At 42.4% G+C, this 19821-nt stretch overlaps 1 protein-coding gene across 4 annotated transcripts in view; it reads left to right on the plus strand.

Moving 5' to 3' along the window:
- Nucleotides 1-3980: 3980 nt before the first annotated feature.
- Nucleotides 3981-19821, plus strand: part of FAR1 (fatty acyl-CoA reductase 1) — a 50862-nt gene continuing 35021 nt past the window's right edge. For all 4 annotated transcript variants that reach the window (XM_063117300.1, XM_063117302.1, XM_063117303.1 and 1 more), the window contains exons 1-2: nucleotides 3981-4031; nucleotides 12715-12872. The gene's annotated coding sequence lies outside the window, so the exon portion shown is untranslated. The remainder of the gene's footprint in view (nucleotides 4032-12714; nucleotides 12873-19821) is intronic.

Below are 19821 nucleotides of genomic sequence, written 5' to 3' on the forward strand. Positions count from 1 at the left end.
TTAAAAGCTGAGCCAGAACCAATCAGGAACAGGCCAGACTTCAAGGAGGGATCATGGATTAACCACAATTCAGCAGCCAATCAAGCCACATTAATAAACATCAGGGGTTGTTGCCTCCTTAAACTTTCTCCTTTGGTGACTCAGTTCCATTGCTAGCACAGAGATCTTCGCTAACATTCGTCTACCAGCATGTTTCTCCCTCATCTGATACGCTACTAATGGTCATTTGCTTTGTTTGGAGTTTTATTCCTTTCTTAATTATGCCTAACATGGAGTTTGCCTTTTTCACAGAAGCCAGACACTGGGTTGACATTTTCATTGAGCTGCCCACCACAACCTCAAAATCTTTTTATTGATCAGTCACCACTAGCTCAGATCCCCTAAACTTATACTTGAAGTTAGGATCATTATTTTTACCCCAATGTGGCTCATTTTACACTTGTTTTTATTGAATAGCATTTGCCATTTGGATGCCCATTCTCCCAGGTTGGAGAGATCCTTTCGGAGCTCCTTACAATCCCTTTTTGTTTGAACCACCCTCAATAATTTGGTGGCATCAGCAAACTTGGCCACTTCACTGCTCAACCCCAACTCCAGATCATTTATGGACAAGTTAAAAACCAACAGTCCCTGTAGGACCCCAATGTTTGCACCCCTTCATTGGGAGAATTTACCACTTATTCCTACTCTCTGCTTTCTGTTCTTTTACTACTCGCTGATCCATCTTATTCCATCTCTCCTCTTATTTCATGACTGCGAAGTTTGCTCAGGAGTCTTTGATGAGGGAGTTTGTCAAGAGCCTTCAAAAGTCCAAAAAAACAATGTCTATTGGATCACCCTAGTCCACTTGTTTATTAACAGTGCCAAATAACTCTAAAACATTAGTGAGGCAGGTCTTGCCTTTGTGGAAGTCATGTTGATTCTTTTTCAGCAGGGCTTGTCCTTCTATATGCTTACCAATTTTACACTGTCACTTAAAGCTGTTTCTATCCCTAAGCCTTGAGAGAGGCATCTCAACCTTTTAGAATGGAGAAAAAAACTGCAGAACAGCTGGGAAACCACCAAACAATTGGTCATTGGGGGAAAGGAGGCCCAGGGGAAGGCCCCACCCTGAGAAACCCCAGAGGGTGGGGTCCAGGAGGGCTAGATTTGTTCCCCAGGCCTGTGGTTCTCCACCTTTGCATTAGTTAAATGGAACTATTTAACCATGATAATTATTTTAGTTCAAAAATTGTGACATCTATTCAGGTAGTATTTCATGATGTATGTTGATCACACAGAACATAAAGTAGGTGAAATTATGTCCTTACTCAACCAGCTAGCTATTTATATTCTTTGTCATGCATTTAAATCCCAGAAGTTTTTCTCCAGGCACAGGTATCCAAAGCAAAAATAAATAAAGAGCACGTGTTATACAGAAAGAAGTTCTACAGTTCCCAGCATTCCAGCTGGCTGAGGTATATGGAGAAGGAGTTTTTTCTTCTTCTTCTGTCTATATGTGTAGGTTTTTGCCTTAAGTATTTTTTGAAGGAGACTGTACCATTGCCAATGCCAATATTTGACTGTATTGGTGTTCTATTCTGGGAAGTGAGAGTACATTGTAGTTTGCAGTGCAGCTTGTTCAAGCTGGCCCAGGGAAATTGTATAGGGCTTAAACTTTAAGGGTGGAGACAGATAATAATTCTCAATAGGACTGATAGTAGTATGAAGCAAACACCATTAATACACACACATACTTTGTTCCGCTGCCACCTCTAGTCAAAAAGAGTAGGTTGTTGAAGCAATTCCAAGACCAGCAAAATATATGAAGAGGGGCAGCTACACGCAGCAAAGAAGCCCAGTTGCTGTTCATATATTTAAAGGCCTTCATAAGGGAAACATTTTGAGTGAAGAAGTGGCAGGGGAATGGTGCTCCAGGTGTTTTCTATGGCCAAATCACATGCAATTACCTTTTACAGACATGTTTAATCTTGCCATCATGTCTAGAATAAATTCAATAGCTACTATGTATAAGAACTAGAAAATTTCTCTTTAGTATTCTTCTTGTGATGGCTGGGTTACTAAGCCACTTTACAATGGTGTTGTTTGACTGGGTTTGGATGATCAACAAAGGAAAAGCCACCTAGGCTTATTTTCCCCACCTTCTGCGTGCATGCTGCTTTCATGCCCGTCATTTCCCTAATTACATTCACTGTGGCACAGGTTTATTTATTTATGACATTTATATCCCATCCCACCTCAAGAAAGTAATTAGCTAACCTGAGAGTCCGTGACTGGCCACAAGTCACCCAGTGAGCTTCCATGGCCAAGTGGGGATTAGAACCCAGATCTCCAGACTCCTAGTCCAACACTCTAACCGCTAGAACCAGTGTCATCCACAAGCAAATTTAATCCATAGATTAATTGATTAATCAACCAAAACTCCTATCACTTGCCACTGGAGGTTGCATAGTGTTCCCCTTGCCACACACTTCCAGTCAAGAGGGAAAGGGGAGGGAAGAGAAGCTATGCAGCCACCACAGTCCAGTTTAACACCTTGGTGAGGAAACCAGCCCAGAGAGCAGGCCAGGTAGCCTCCCTCCTAGGGAATGAAGGTGAGGAACACCCTCCCTCACTCCAACCTCTACGATGTTACCAATGCATCCCCTCTCGCTTCCCCCCCAAAGCAAGTCATGAAGCAAAGGTGGAGGACCAAAGTACAACAGACCATTCTTTCATTCAACCCAGCAGCCAGGAAGCAGCAGGAGGAAAGGATTTGAATTTGAATTTTAAAACACCTGCTGGAGAAAAGGCATGCCCCTCTCTTTCGTCATCAATACCGCTCCTTGAACACACTTTCATCAGCAATACCGCCCCTTGAAAACATGCCCAAAGAACATTGGATTGAAAACTGGTGAGGTTTGCAGTGGAGGTGGCTTCCAAACCATCCCATAATCCCTACAAGACACAGGTTGCAGAGTGGTTTGGAAGCCACCCCTGCCATGCACCTCAGTGGGTTCAGATGGCACAGCAACCCACGCAGGAGGTAATTAGGAAAATGGCAGCTGCACAGGTATCAAAGGCTAAAGAAGCAACCATGACTTCCCTGCCTTCCTCCCATCTTCATCCAAGTCCACCCATTAAATAGTTATTAGCCTATCAACATAAATTGTGAGCCCATACAATGTCTTCTTGTTCAAGCACATTTTGTTAATATAGTCTTGAGGAATATTATCCCACGCCTACAGCGTGCTCTGGGAGAGAACACTCGCTTTCTTTTAGTACCTTAAGCTATTAGGCACGCGAAAAAGGTGGCAATCTTCCAAGTTTGTCAAGTGCAACTGGTAATAGTTTCGTTATAGGAGCTATTAGGAAAAACGCGATACATGTGAGATTAATGGTAATGATCTTTATCGTAACGGCGTCGGTGCTCGTACTCATGTTTGTGGAAGGGCAATTCCCCGCCCTGCCACCCCTTTCCCCACACTGCAGCCCCACCAAAGGCTCGGGATGTAGCGGGAGGGGCGACCCACGGACATCGGCCGGAGTCAGCCCTCCGCCCAGGCCTCTCCTGAAGGTCCGCCGACCTTGGGGAGAGCCTCTTTTTCGGTGCCCCTTCCACAGCCCGGAATCTTGACACCGCCGGCTGAGGGAAAAGGGCAACGCCCGCGCATGACTCATTTGCACTGGACCAGCGATTGCCAGCGGCTACTGGGCGCCGCCGGCTCCAAGGTAATGGCAAGGCCAGGCAGCAGCAGCCGCTCCGCTCGTTTCCTCGACCTCTATTGGCCAAGCTTGCTCCGCAACTGAGAGGTAACCAAGTCCCACCCCCCTATGAATGGGCACGCGGGACCGGGGCTCTGCGCCCCTTGACCAATCAGCGGCAGCTTGCATGCGGGAGAGTGGCGTGCGGGGAAGCCTATGGAGGTGTCGCCGTCTTGGGTTGGGTAGCGACCAATAGCAAGCTGCTTCTCTTCCCCCCCCACCCCACCCCTTTTCTTTTTCAGGACCGCTGTTCTGCGAAGCGGCAGTCGCGGCACCGCAGGCGGCAAGTAAGGAAAAAGGGGGGGGGGCGGTACCATTCGGGGAGGTTTCTGAGCGGGCGAGAGCAGCCGGCCTGGAAAAGAAGGGAGGGAGTTTCGTCGTGAGCGGGAGGGAAGAGTAAGTCAGGGCGAGCCGGCCGCTGCTGCCACCGCCACCATCCTCACCATCACCCCAGAGGGAGCGCGAGGAAGCATCCGTCACGCGGGCGCGCGCGCGGCAGCCGCAGCAGGACTCTGAGGTGTCGGTGAGGGGAGGAGGAGGAGGCCGCCGGGCGCGCAGGCAGCAGTGGCACCGGTGGCCGTTGGTCTTCCGGGGGTGAGTGGGGGAGCTCCCTGGCTGAGCGATGGGGGGGGGGGGGAGAGAGCGAGCTCCGCTCCATGATGGGCGGGGGAGGGGAGAACCGGATCGAAAACGAGCAGTTTCCTGAGGGGAGGTGGGGCGGCCCCTTAGTGGGCCTCGCTTCCTTCTGGGAGAGATGAACGGGGTGGAGAGCCCTCGAGAAACTCAGCCACTGGGTTCCAGGCACTTCACTGGGGAGCCTCGGGGATTTGAAAGGGGGATGCAGGAGGGGGGCGAGCAATATTCTGTGGGCTTCCAATTCCTTCCCTCCTTCGTTTCACCAAGTGGGGAATCTTATTATTTTTCTCTCCCTCCCCCCTTTTCTTCTTAAATAAACGGATGTGGGAATAAAATAGTACTGAAGAACGAGATTTAAAAAAGAAGCGGAACATGGTCTTCTTTCTCCTTAAAATGGTTTATTTGGTGAGATTAGGGAGGAGGGGAGAAACGCGGAGATTGTGGTTGCTCTTAGGTGGTCGTTTGGGGTGGTGACGTCCTGGGGGTGGGGGCAGAGCTGTGGAGTAGAGGAGCAAAATGCTGCTTGGATGTGAGGCCCTGGGGTGGAGTGAGGAGGGGGGCTGGGGCAGTGCATGGAGTTTCTAGAAGCATCACATAAGTTTGAAACTGGGGAACAATTAGTACAGATTATCTCTCTTCCCCTCTCCCTTTCGTTTCCTGAAGGTGGCAAAACTACCCTTTGGTTTTAGATAGTGGACAATGTCTTGTCCTTATAATGTAGAGTGGAATAATAGAGCTGTCATGGGCACATGTAGGGCCAGATGTACAAAGGAGGATGAGGCTTTTTCCTGTTTGACGCTGCCTCTTAAAGTATATGGCTCTCAGGCAAAACGTTAAAAAAAACCAAGTGTTCTTGGATTTGGACACCAGGTTTATAAAGAAGAGGAATAAATCTCTCCACCCTAGGGTATTATCTTCTTTCTGTTATCTTAAGGTGTTCACTTTGGGTGGGGCTATGTGCAGGGAATGAAGAATGCTACCCTTCTTACAAAGCAGCTTCCTGCCGGGCAACCACTATTCATATGTAGATGAAATTGTGTCGGATTACAGTTTTCCTGTCCTACCATAGCTTTTCAGAAATAGTAATTACTAACTGTGAAAAGAAAAAAAATGTTGGCATTCCATAGGGAGGATGTATCTCTTACAGCAAGAGAGAAGTTAAATTGGAGTTAACTTTGGGCGACTAAACTTTATAAATTTGATCTCTCTTGAATAAAGGAACTAAAACCAAAGAGGGAACATGAGCTTTTGCAATTGCAAAACCTGAACATCTAGCCAAATTCTTGGCTCAACTATTTTTAGCGAACTTCTGTCATATTATCAAAGTTGCCAAGTTGATATTAAAGATATTAAAGAATTATAGAATTTCATGTAAAAAGCAAAAATAGCCATATTGCGATGTAATACACTTTAGAGGTAAAGAATTAATAATAATAATAATAATAATAATAATAATAATAATCTGCAAGCTTTCAAGTTCTCCAGAAATAGGTTCAACTAGACACTGTGATCATTTCAGATTGAAACTAGGACTTCCCCCACCCCACCCGTTTTTTCTTTGTTTACCATCTCCCTGATAAAAGTTTCTGGAGATCTTGAAAGCTTGCACGCTATTTTGTGAACTTTGAGTTAGCTTAATAAAGATATTGGCCTAATAAAGGTATTAACTTAATATGAATTTTGGAAATTTTCATGGGTCCTTAAAAAAGCAATAAGGAGTAGAGTTGATGATGCTTTGTTTGACACTAGTGCAGTCCCTTTGGAATTATTATATTTGGATGTTACTGTTCAAGAAGGATATTGAAGAATTAAAAAAGGGGGTGGTAAGAATTCTGAAGGAATTTGTTAATTCAAAGCTAAAGGCTAAAGTAGAGGTCCCCAACTTTTTGGTGTTGGTGGGCACATTTTGAATTTCGAGAAAGTGCCATGGGCACTCTCAGAAAATGGTTGCTATGGGGGTGGAGTTTGCCCATTCTTAAAGTGGCTGCCATGAGTGGCATGGCCAGTCATAAAACACTCACTTTCCACCAGACAAACTAATGAGACTAAAAGTAACTTGCCCAAAAACCTAAATGCAAGGTAGCCTCCCAGTTAAAAATAATTTAGAAAACTTTTAAGAAACTAAGTCAGAAGGGCCAATGAGCTTGATGGGCACTAAGAAAAGTGTCCGTGAGTATGTTGGGGCCTATGGGCACCATGTTGGAGACCCTGTGGCTAAAGAGTTACATGACAGAAGTTTTCTTTAATTTAAAAGGCAGGCCATAAGGGAAAGCTGTTGCTACTTTTGCTACACTGGATATAGTAAACATTTCAAAATAAGGTAAAATGCTAGGTAAAATGTAGAAAATCAGGTGAGCACTGTAAAAATCTAGTTAAATAGAGACTTTGGAAAGAGCATGCTAAACCTGTATTTTCAGTTTGCGGGTCTAGGGGCAGGTGGGACTTTAATTTTCTCTCTTTGTTTTCCTTATTGCTGACAGTGGTTTCAACAACTGTCTTTTTGGCTCTGTCTTCCAATTTATGCTGTACCTCTAGTAACTCAAATTACTTTTGCAAATGAAGGTCTTGTGTTAGTAAACTTTTTTTTAATATGACTGCATTGGTGTTTTTGCATGTGACTGTGAATATCCAGTCTTGTAGTTTTCAATACTATAGAGCAAATAGCAGATTTTGGAAAGCAAAATTGACTTATTGGTAGGTTCAGGAAATACTTGTTTAAGATAAAATAACTTCAGAAACAATTTGATTTTGCCCTGCTCTGTGTAGCTCTTAACTTCTGGGCATGTGCTATTTGAATTATGTCATTGGGTGTTGTTGCTTAAATCCTATTGCATTTTCCTAAGAAACACAATTTCTGACATTAGCAACTAATCATGATGAAAACGGTTAGAAAAAATTCTGAAATGAGTACTAGTAACTTGATACTTTGATACAAACATTTACAAAGGGCTTTCTAGCACACTTACTGTCCAGGTAAGCCTCAACTACTTATTACTACCTATCTCTTTTATATCTGCACATTCTACTTAACTGATCCTGTAGTGGTGCAGTGACAGTTTACTGCTATGCAGAATGAAAAATCACTTTAACTTTCTAAGGATGCAATCCTATGCATGTTTAAATGGAAAAAAGTCTTACAACTTTCAGCATTCCTCAACCAGCCATGCTTTGTTCATTTTTCTCACCATTTTTAATTTTCTTGAAAAAATTTTTACTACTCTGTACGCTAGTTTTTTACATTCTTCATTCCTCTGGAAAATAGAAGATGGTGCTTGTCTACTTCATTCTTCTGGGATTTCATGCCAGCAAAATAGCTTTATTTATTTAAGAAATTTTGCCATGTTTTTCCTCTCCAAAAAAGGAATAGCTCAAAGCGACTTCCAAAGTGTAAAAACATAAAACAATAATTAATAATCAAAACACAGTAACATGCTAAAAAGAGCAGCACAAAATCCAAAAGCAACAGTCAATAACTACAATCAAGCAACGGTATAGTCAAATGCTTGGTTGTTGTTTTTAAAAAAAGTATTCACTTGCTGACGGATCACACAGGGAGTTCCATGTGCTGCCACTATTTAGAAAACCCTCTTGTGTGTTGCCACCATCCACAACAACACACGAGGGGTGCAGCAGCTGATCTTAAAGATTGGCAAATTTACATGGGATGAGACAGTCTTTTAAGTAGCCAGGTCCTAAGACATTTAGGGATTTAAAGGTGATAATTAGCATCTTGAATTGGACTTGGAAATGAACTGGCAGCCAATGCAACTGAAACAATAAAAGGGTTGCATGGTCCTAGCACTCGGCCCCAGTCAAGAACCCACCAGCAGCTTTCTGTACTAGTTAAAGTTCCTGAATGGTTTTCAGGAGAATCCCCATGTAGAGCAGGTTGCAGTAGCCCAGTAATCTCTGGATGCTATCCCCCATTGGTTTTATGTAGTTGAAAAGCATAGGGAACAAAATTGAACCCTATGGGACTTCATAAGTTAAGGGGTCAAGCACAAGTTTCCCAGCACCACCTTCTGGAATCTATCTGCAAGAAGAATGTAGCAAAATGGTTTCCCCGAGCTGCATCCCAGCATGGTGGCCCAGAAAGATACCATGGTTGATGCTGGTATCAAAAGATGCTTAGAGGTCCAACAGAATCAACACTCCCCCTATCTTGCTCCCAATGAAGATCATCTAGGACAACAAATGCTGTTTCCACCTCAGAAGCAGACCTGAAGCTGTACTGAGATGGGTCCTGTTATTCAGTTTTATCCAGGAGTTCTTGGAATTGGGTCGCCACTGTGCAGTCAAGCATATTAGCGAAAAATTTAGTATTTGACATTGGTGACTAAATATTTTAAACAATTGGGTCTAAACATGACTTAAACAGGGGTCAAACTACTGTCACTTTTAGGCAGGGTGGAATAGAGCCTTCACAAAAGGAAGAGTTGACAGTTCCCACCACACAGTCAGCCAGTCCAACTCTGACTGTCTTTGCAAACTAACATGGACAAGTGTCCAAGTGACCCTGTGAATGATCTCGCTAATCCAAGCATCCTGTCCATATCCAAAGATCATAAGACGTGCCCTGCTGGATCAGACTAAGGGTCCATCTAATTCAGCACCCTGTTCACACAGTGGCCAACCAGCTGTCAACCAGGGATGAACAAGCAGGACATGGTGCAACACCACCCTCCCACCCATTATTCCCCAGCAACCAGTGCACACAGGCTTACTGCCTTGAATACTGGAGATAGCACACAACCATCAGGGCTAGTAGCCATTGATAGCCTTTGCCTCCAGGAATTTGTCCAACCCCCTTTTAAAGCCATCCAAATTGATGGCCATCACTACATCTTGTGATAGTGAGTTCCATAATTTAACTAAAGTTCCATAATTTAACTCAGGTAACATAAAGAATCCCAAATTACAGAACAAGCTGCTGCAGAACATACATCATTGGACTCTGTTAATATGGGATCTTAAGTTAAAATGAAATCAAACATTTTTATTTGCAAAGTGTCTTTTAAATTGGTCACAGTAGATTATTGAGGAATCCTCCAACTTCTGGTGACTTTGAAATATCTTGCGTTGGGTGTGAGGTGTCCTTTTGAAACATTTTGCTTCACAAGTTCTTCCTCCTCCCTCCCAATCCCCTTTCCTTTTGTGTCATGTCTTTTAGATTGTAAGCCTGTGGGCAGGGACTGTCAAGAACGACTTTTGTAAGCCGCCGTGAGAGCCTTTTTTGGCTGAATGGCGGCATAAAAATCCTTAAATAATAATAATAATAATAATAGATGTTCAGAATGACATTTCTTTGTTTTGCTGAGGGGCGAATGCATCTGTTTCTTATCTGCAATGTTTAAATGTTTGAGAAGACAGTGTCTGTAATATTCATGGAGTGATGTTGCAATTCCAAAAGTCAGCAACGGTGTTTTAAGAACACTGTAATTAGGTCTACCACTGCAACAAATGTTGAGAAATAACTTCCTAAACCTTATATGAAAATACTTCCTGCTAAACCCTTATCTTAATCCTATTTGCCAACTTGGTCTGTTTTCATGTGGATAAGTGGGAATACCAAAGGGTGAGTGTTAAATAGAATGCAATCCTGCATCCCCCTTTAAATCAAAGGACTTGCAGATAGTGTGCAAATGGCTGCTTCATTGTTTTCCCACCTAGTGGCAAGGCTGGATATGCCTGAGGGGTTTTCTAGATTTAGGCAAACACCTGTTCTGCCATATGCTTCTGTTTATCCAAGTCCAAATTCTGTTCTTTTCCTTTTTTCACTTTGGGGAATAACTGTCTCCAGGGCTTCAGTCAATTTGGTTTCAGGGAGAAAATGCAGCCTATTGTGCTCTTGCATTGAGTGCAGATTAAGCCCCATTCATCATTTTAGGGGTGGAGGTTGCTCTCTGCCACTGAAACTATTATTTTGTGGGTTTCTGTCAGCATGACTTCTACAATGAATCTTCCTTAGACCAGGTCAGGGCATTTGTCCATGTAGCTCATATTGTTTGCAGTGCATGGCAGTGATTGTCCAGGGATTCAGATGGGAGTCTTTCCCAGTCCTACCTAGAATACTAGGTCTTGATCCTGAGACCATCTGCATGCAGAGCATATGCTCTGCTTCTGTGCTACAGTCCTTCAAGTGAAGGACATGGTCTGCCACATCCTTTCTCTAAAGCTCAAGCTCACACCTATCATGGGAGCATCTTTTCCCAAAACAACCTTATGGGTTGTTATGTATACATGGAATGTGTTGTTCTTCCTTCCCTCCTCTTTCCCTGCAGACCCTCTCCTCTGCCTTTATTAGTTGTGAGTCCCCATTTTTATTGCAGTTCTGGATTTACTACCAGGTATTTGACTTTGAATTGTCAATTTTGTCAGATAGGAGTCAAATGCTTCTAATAACCAGATTATTATGTTTTTAATGTTGCTTATTTATTAAAGTTACTTTGGTATTTTCTAAATGACAATCTCCTATTTTGAAAACATACACCCAATTAGGTCAGCACTGGTAATAATGCATAGTTCAAATTTTTTAGCTTTTAGGTATTAAGTGATCAGATGTATGCAGATTTCTGACCAGTTCAGATCCACCAGTCCATGCAGTTTTCTATAGCTAGAAGATTAACTTTGATGTAGTGGATAAACATGTGACTTGCTTGAGGACTGAGCGCTTTGCTAGGTAAGCCGGCAGGGCGACGACGCGCTAACTTTAGTGCGCGCCTCCCAGCCTCCTAGACGGCCGAGGCACAGGGACTACAGAAGCCCTGCAGCGTCGGCCATTTTTTTTTTAAAAGGGGCCACGTGCGGCCCGAAGACTCCGGAGAAGGTAAAGTGTTTGTTTAAAAAAATTAGCCCCCCACCCTTTTTTAAAGTAAGCCCCCTGCCCCCTCTTTCCACGCCCCTGTGTCGCCCTTCGCACTCCCTCCCCGTCCCGTCCTCCCTCGTCGTCCCGTGCCACCCTGCGCCCTCCCTCGTCATCCCGTGCCACCCTGCGCACTCCCTCGTCGTCCCGTGCCACCCTTCGCCATACCTCGTTGTCCCATGTTGCCCTGCGCCCTCCCTCGTCCCGTGTCGCCCTGCGCCCTCCCCCTCTCCTGCTGGTCCGGCCTTCCCCCCCATCTCCCCCCCCGGGATCCCCCCGGCCCGATGGGCACAGCGCTTGCTGTGCCCAGTCCGTGGCTTTTCCCGGCTACTCGCGAGTAAGCGAGTAGCCGCAAAAAGCCACGGACCCTGCTAGACGTTCCGCAGCCCCGGCCTCAGGCCGGGGCTGCGGAAAAGGCGTGCCATAAGCGAATTCGCTTATGGCGCGTTAAGGCAGGCTTCAGTGCGGCCTGGGCCCGGATTCCCCTGTGCGTCATCTGGACGCACAGCAGGGAAACTGGGTCTCAAAGTGCGCTAAGGCCTCGTCTAGCAAGGCCCTGAGTTTCCCTAGAAGATGGTATATAAAAGGAGTTGCTGAGGAGGGGTTGAACTCCTCCTTGGCACATAAATATAATGGTTAAGTCAGCGCTGCTAAATTGCACCAGCTCTCTTGGTAGCTGCCAGTGTTCAAGGTCAGTGAGGTAATTCCTTTTTTATAGGTGTCCTGCTTTGGGGTCCTGCCAAAAAAACTCATGCTTTTTCATTTAAAATACTTAACATTAACCTAAGAGAATACCTTTAACCCTCAGGCATTGATTGTAAGAAACATGCACAAACAAACATGTGTCTGTGGTGTCAAAAGGAGCATGTTAAACTTGAAATATTAGAAAAATACCAAATTGACATTTATTACTAAGAATTAACATTTTTGGATGTTATGCGGTATTGGTTTGTGCCAACTTACACCCAGAGTACTTAAGCCTGCTTTCCTAGACCAGTTTTCTTTGGAAAAACCCATGGGCCATTTTTAAAACTGGAGTACATTGCTTGTGTTTAGGGCTTAAAGACAAATTATTGGGATATTGTATGCCCCAGGCGGATTTAACAGTTAAGTGGGGCATTATGCTGTTAACAGAATACAGCAATACCATGGAAGGACTATGTTATACCTCTTTTTCTTTGTAAGGCTTTTCCTTAGTTTTGGCTTCATTAACAATTACTGTACTCTTGCTGCAACAGTGCAATTGCTTCCTTGGTGTGAGATAGAATGTTACAGATGAAGACTTGAAATCTGATAATTCCCTTTTTTTCTTTAATGAGTTTTTTCTCTGAGATAACCAGCACTGAAGTTCGTACCTTTGTTCTATAATTTTTAAAAAACCTCAAATTCAATATCATTGCAAATAACTGTCCAATTGCTATAGAAGTGTTAACTTTCCTCTGTGTATACTTCTATTTGCTATTTCAAAACAGGAAGTTGTATCCCATCTTGAACTGATCTTCTCTGGGAAATGGCCAAGCTCATTCCAACCTTCCAGCAAATCACTAGCAAGCTACAATTTTAAATGTGCAACCTGGGTTATATCAGAGGACAGGAAAAGGAGAACTAATCATAAAAGCAAACAAAACAGGTAGGCTAAACAACAGATCAAAAACTTTATGTTGCTAACAATATCCACCTTAATTCGAAATTTTGAAAGGCAGCCCAAATCAGCTTTATGTTCCAGAAATACATTTGGGTTATGATAGTCCAGTGGAAGAAAGTTCAACAATTGTTGGCAGCTACAAAGTGTAATTGTTCACACACCCTTGCAGATCAGATATGAGATGCAGGGTGTGCAAGTGTCTCTTTGTTTGATCTTGGGAATTGTGATGCACTTATTCCTGTCTGATAATTGAACCCAAATTATTTGGGGTTTTAAAGGCAAAAAAATGCACCTTGATTTTTACTTGGACAGTGGTAGTGTATTATTTTATTTTATTTTATTTATAGCATTTATATACTGTTACAGATTCTGAAGTGGTGAACAATAAAAATACAGATTGGATAAAAGAATAAAACTTCATGTTAAAATTTATCTTCTTTTTGAAAAACCCTGAATTCTGATAAAAACCGTGGCTGGTAAAGGCATCCTGAAATAAAGAGGTTTTCAAGAGGCACTGGAAGCAGCACTGCGTTGTTACCTGCTTGACCTCCAGGGCAGGGAATTCTATAGAAATATATTGGAATGCTCTGGGCTGTGCTTTACACATGTAGAAACTCCCAGTCATCAGTGCAGTTCCATGCGCAGGAATCTAGCATGCTTATCTTGAGTTTTGATGGCCCTTCAATGTTGGACTGGCTGCTGTTGCAATCTGGAATTAATTTCAGGTGGAGCTGTATAGCCAGAAGCATCCGGTGACCCTATTTTTCCCTGGCAGGCTTCAGTGTATGCTAATCAACACTTACTTCAGTCTTGTCCTCATTTATTTTTAGTCTGCATGGCTGCATCCAAACTTTAATAGTATACAAAAAGTGAGGAAATATTGGGCTTGTAGGACAGGGTTAGATTAAAGTTGTATCGACAGTTGTAGAAATAGTTTGGCAATAGTTCAAATCCACCAAGCTGTTCATTAGAGTGTGGGACCTGCCAGAAAATGTTGTAGTATGGAGTTCTCCCCTTCATTGTTCCAGTCACTCATCCATGCTGTCCTCTTCATATTCCATACCATTCTCCCCCTCCTTTTTCCCCCTGTTTTCTCCTCTCCGACAGTCAGTCAGCATTCCATAACCACCGAGCTTTCTCAGTTCTCATTATACTCTTGGATATTCCCCCTTATACATTTTTTGTACTTTTGTAAACCTTGTGGTTTCTCCAAGCCTACTGATTTGCTCATCTTGTGAGTAGATAGTGCTGTTTTGATGGCGTAAAAAAACCCACTGTACTCCCTGAAGTTTGGAAATGATGTATCTGCTGAACTTCATATCTGCATTCTCAGCAGAGAAAGGATGCTATTACTAGAGAATAGTTGCTCTTTTAAAAACAAAGTGAGAAATCTTATAATGTAATTAGTCAGGTTTGACTGAGTCATGCTGTAGTTGTCTGTCTGCATGTTTCATCCAGGTTAGGTTGCCTGCAAACCAGAGATGGCAGATGGAAGCCATTATATTCAGGTTCAATAATCTCACTTGCCACCCTCACCAGGACATGAAGGGAGCCAGGCTTTGGTGAGCAAGATGAATATGAGGGGTCCTGGAGCTAAAGAAAAGAGGATGGATCTTTCTGTGTGCCTAACAGACCACTCCCAAGTGTGGGTCCCAAACAGAGGCAGTTCAACTGATGCATCCCTACCTCTACATTCCATCTTTATTTATTTATTTATTTAGAATATTTATATACCACTCCCCATTGAAAAATATTGGATTTGCCTTTGTGTCCAATGGATGCCCTGACCTTGGAATGCCCAGGAAAAGTAATCTAGCCTTGTTCTGCATCTGCACCAGTGGGCACAGATGCAGAGCAAGCTTACATATCTCTACTTTCCCTTTCTGTCTGGAAGCTAGAAGGGGGAAATAGGTATATGTTCTTAATTTTGTGCCTGAATTGTGTACAGAGCAAAGCAAGACATCACACCATCACCTTTTCCATCCAGCTCATAGCTGGAGCAGGGAGGGAGAGGTTTATGGGTTTGCTCTGTGCCTGCTGGATGCTCAGATTAGAGCACCCATTGGGTGCAAAGGAAAAACAAGTCTCTTCCATTCTGTTCTAAACTGTTGGAGAGTTGAGACTTGTTTAGTGTTGACTCCCCACTCCAATCTTAAAAGCTGGAGAGAAGAGCAGGAGGCTTTTCCTTAAGCTCGTATTGTGTTTATCACCAGGACCCCCTCCCCCAGGGTCAGAGTCTTGTGCCTGACCTTATACCATGTTTCTGAAACACAGTAAACAAGTCCCAACTCTACATTTGGTTAGCCAGCAAGGCCTTCTAAAATACGTTGTCTCTGATCATATTGATGGTCTTCAGCAAATGGCAAAATGGAGTGCCTGTACCAGTTCTGCTGTACAATTGGCAGCGTTCATAATTTCAGCATCATTGAAAGATTTCTACATCTAATTGCAATAGCCAAAGTACAAAAACTTCCCTTGGCTAGATATTCAATGGGCCTGTTCAGACAACACACCATGGTTTCGGCCACTAACCCTTTTGCAGCAAGTGGTTAATGAGCATCGTTAAATCGTGGTTCTGTAGCCACCATGGTTAGGAAAAATGCCGTTCACATGACACACTAAGCCATCATGGTTAGCTCAAAATGCTTAATCATCATGGCTTAGCATGTTATCTGCTAAAGATGTTACATGGGATTGCATGAATATAAGACACGTTCAGTTTTTAGATAATGGCAATTCTGCTGCATTTAAACTATATTGTCTGGAATCGGAGCAATTGAAGAATAGAAAAGCCAAAATACATGGCTGACAACTAGTTGGTTGTCATCTGGTTGTGCTTTTATATTCTATTTTATATCATGCTTTTTTACTGTTTGTTTTATACTTTGAATGGTTTTAATTTTTGTGAACCGCCCAGAGAGATTCAGCTATTGGGCAGTATAAAAATGCAAGCAAGAAATAAATAAATAATAAACTAGCTAGTACTTTTAATTTTTAGATTGATAGATCTAGTGAATTTTTCTATAGCATTTCATATGTTTAGTGTGTTTTCTTCTTCAATATGTTGCATTTCTGCAGAGCTCAAAGTTCTAGCTACTTTGATATTCTTTAACTAGAAAAGCTTAGTTTAGGTAGAAGTCCACATTTTATCTTCAATAATTATCTCTTCCCTGTGTTTGCTACCTCTTTTCCTATTTCTAAAACTATTTCTAAAACTTGAATTCTGGGCAGGGGGCAGGGAAGTGAATTAATAGAGCTTGTACTTCAACAAAAAAGAGATGTTGCGGTATTTGGGGGCTAACAGAGCAGCAATTGTTTATTCCACAATGGTGCTTACATAGCTTTAAACACAAGAATCTTTTATTAAGAGAAAATATTGGCCACAATGCTGGAGCTGTTAGTCCTTGTTTTGTTTTGTTTTAAAAAATGCCTTCTATCAGACTGCTGATCAAACATCTGTCAAAAGGACAATACTTCTGAATGTATCATTATCTGAACTAAAAGCACAGAGTTTGAATATTGAATTTATAAATGAGTGTTTCATCTAAAGGTTGACATAATGTGTTCAACTATCTCCTGCGCAAATAGCATTTAGGAAAACCTATTTAGGGCGATTTCCTTTGCTTTTTTGGAGGCAAAATATAAAGTATGACAAAGATATCTCATGTGAAATCTTGAGCTTAAATTTATCTTTGGCTCTTCATAAAGTTTCTAGATCTAACACTTACCCAAACCATTCAGAAATATAGCATACTGCACTCTTCCCCAACTGGTACCTTCCAGATATTTTGGACTACAACTCTCAACAGCCCCCACTAGCATGGTTAATGGTCAGGGATGAGGAGAGTTGTAGTTCAAAACATCTGGAGGGCACCAGATTGGAGAAGACCGGCATGCAGCACTACTGCATTTCCTCATTGCTTATTTGCAGCTTTGTTTGAATTGCAGACAGCTCTCCTTAATTGGTGACAGTTGCTACTTTATAGCAACTCATTGTGGATGTTATACATAGCATGAATATGTGATTGTGAGTAAATTGGGTAGTATGTAGTAACTTGGAAAGAAGCATTTCTTGGCTGGTGTATTGGTGCACACTCATTTAGCGAAAGCCCTGATTTTAGGAAGAATGATTATTGAAAATCTGCTGTGGTTAAATTAGTAGGATACCTAGACTTTGGTGCATAGCTCAAGTGGGAGTAAATGGTGATGAGGAGCTGGGATATGGATGCCCTTGTGGCTCTTCTTGCCTTTGGCATCCTAATTTAGTAAGGGGTAGGAGCAAGTGTGCAGGCACACTGTCATGGGTACCTTCCCTCCAGTTTGGCACAGTAATTCCATGTGCTTTCTTTATAATTATCTGCTGCCTACTCACACTATCAAGATGGATGAAATAATTTTGTCTCTTGCGGTACAGGACACAGAGCAGGAAGTTAGAGGCCAGGATGATGGAAAGAATAGTCAGGATGAACTATTCCTGAAAATCTAACTGAACTTGGGGAGGAGGAAGTTGCTTGGGACAGAAGGACTAAGTAGATCAGGTGACCTTAAGCTATTGAAATGCTTGGCTTCCTTCTGTATGGCTATCAGTTTTGAATACAGTTTCAGCCATTGGCCTGAGCTACTAAAACCCTATCCCAGGTTCACTCTCTGGCATCTCCAGGTAGGATTGGAAAAAATCCTGCCTGAAATCCTGGGAGCCACTGCCAGTCAGTGTCAACAATACTAGGCTATATGAACCAATGGGTCTGACTCTGTGTAAGGCAGTTTCCGATGTTCCAAAAAATTCATTAAATGACTTGCATAAGTAGAGGATATACTTATGGGCTGTATTAGAGAGGTGGTACAGTCTATGTGTTTGGGGCTAATCTGCATTTTATCTTGCATATTTGACCCTGGCACTGACAATTCCATCCTTGGAACTTTTGTGATGAGAGTTATATATGTGCTTGAAGGATGTGTTGCCTCCTATTGGTAACTCAAGAATTGCGCATGTGAAATTCTGGGGCTTCTGTTGCATAGGTAACAGTTTCAAAGCCAAGTCATACTTGAAGGCTTCAGTCCAGCTTAGACAATGAGATAGAGGCATAGTGGCAGCTGGACAACCATCTGTCACGTATGCTTTAGGATGGATTCCTGCATTGAGCAAGGGGTGGACATGATGGCCTTATAGGCCCCTTCCAACTCTACTATTCTATGATTCTATGGGTGAGATCTATTTGCCCTTCTGTGCATTTATGGAGGGATATTATTATTATTATTATTATTATTATTATTATTATTATTATTATTATTATTTAAGTATCTAAAAAGTGGCAGAGGTGATTGGATTTTTAGTTTCCTATGTTCTGCTATCTTAAGTTGATGTGGTTAAATAGTCCCACTACTTAAAGGGCAAGTTCACATGTCACATTTAGCCACCCTGAGAATAAACCACAGTGGGTGGTTTGTCCGTTACTCCTGATAGACGATTGCTTGTTTGGCAAAAATCCTTGTTTCCTCATTCCCTACGTTGGCACTCTTCCTCCACTTAGTCTGCTGGGATTGCCGACTCATGTGGGAAACTCTCCCACCTTCACAAAATGAGTCTGAAACACCCTAGTGGGTAAGCAAGCTAATCCAATCAGACAAACATCTCCACAGACAGAATTATAAATTGAAATCTATTTATTTTAGAAAATTACAAATATAAAAGTAAGTGGTGGCATGTTGGTTATATGAGTGTTAAAAACTTTCTCTGCCTCCTTATCCTCTCCTGCATACTACTTGCAGTTTAAAGCTAAACTAAAACAAAATTAAAATAAACTAAAACATAATTGTTAACTCTTTTTCTCTCCTCCTGCATATGAATATAAAAGCTAAGCTAAATCTAGTTCCTCTAGGTACGTGAAGAATTAAAGGTAGAAGATAGAGTGAAAAGAAATCCCCCAAACTTGGAAATAATTCTATGTTCCAAGTCTAAAAGTCTAACGAGGTCCATAGTTACCCAAATCATGAAGCAGCGAAAGAGTTAAGCCAGCTGCAGCCCTCGGTACCTGTACTTTTATACACTTGTTCTGGTCATAGGTGGAGACCCTAATGATTGATGAGACCACCATCTTCCAATAGAAATTGGATGCATGAGTAACCATTCACCAATCAGGGAGGTGTCTTATTCCCTCCTGAGCATCTCAGGTTTTACGCCCTTGTGTTTTGGGGAACATTTCTGGCATTACCACTAACGGATTAATTTGAAGTTTACTAAAATGTGGCTAAATGTCTGCCATCTGGGCATGTTATCGTTTGTCATATTTGGTTATATCTGCCAGAACACCTCCTCCCATTCGTTGCTTGTGCTCAGTATTATGACTTCCATTGCCCAACTAGTTTTGAGTAAGGACATTTCCTTATTTGCAGGTGTACACCACAAGATGTGGAACAGTTATTCTCCTCTTCCTCCTAATGGGCATTTGAGCTTGATCAGTTGTTCTGTTTGTATCGCTCATACGCTCTACCGTCACACAATGGACTTGAACAAGTCAGGTGCATTTCCCCCCTTTTTCTTCAAAGCCAATCCTGCAATTCTTGGTTAGAGTCTTGTTTAGATTGATAAAATCAATAAGCAAAGAATCAAAACTTCAAAGTCTTCATACCCATAGATCAGTGGTCTGGAATATAAGTATGAGTTCTTCTTAAATATGAATCTGGGATCTTTGAGGGGTCTTGTAGGTTTCCCCCCAAACCCTCATTCGGTTCATACCACTATTCCAGATCAAATTATCCACCTTCAGTTTGAAGTAGCCTCTTCAGAACAGAATTATTTAACAATTTTAGTACCAGATTAATATTCCCAAGTCAAACTCCACCTGCTTCCTCCACATCAGGTCTTAAAAAGGAAAGAATTTTCTTACGAATGCAGGAATGCGTTCAGAATATATATTCAGGGTGCAAGACTGCT

This window comes from Elgaria multicarinata, chromosome 2, assembly GCF_023053635.1.
Source record: "Elgaria multicarinata webbii isolate HBS135686 ecotype San Diego chromosome 2, rElgMul1.1.pri, whole genome shotgun sequence".
NCBI classification, from domain to species: Eukaryota; Metazoa; Chordata; class Lepidosauria; order Squamata; family Anguidae; genus Elgaria; species Elgaria multicarinata.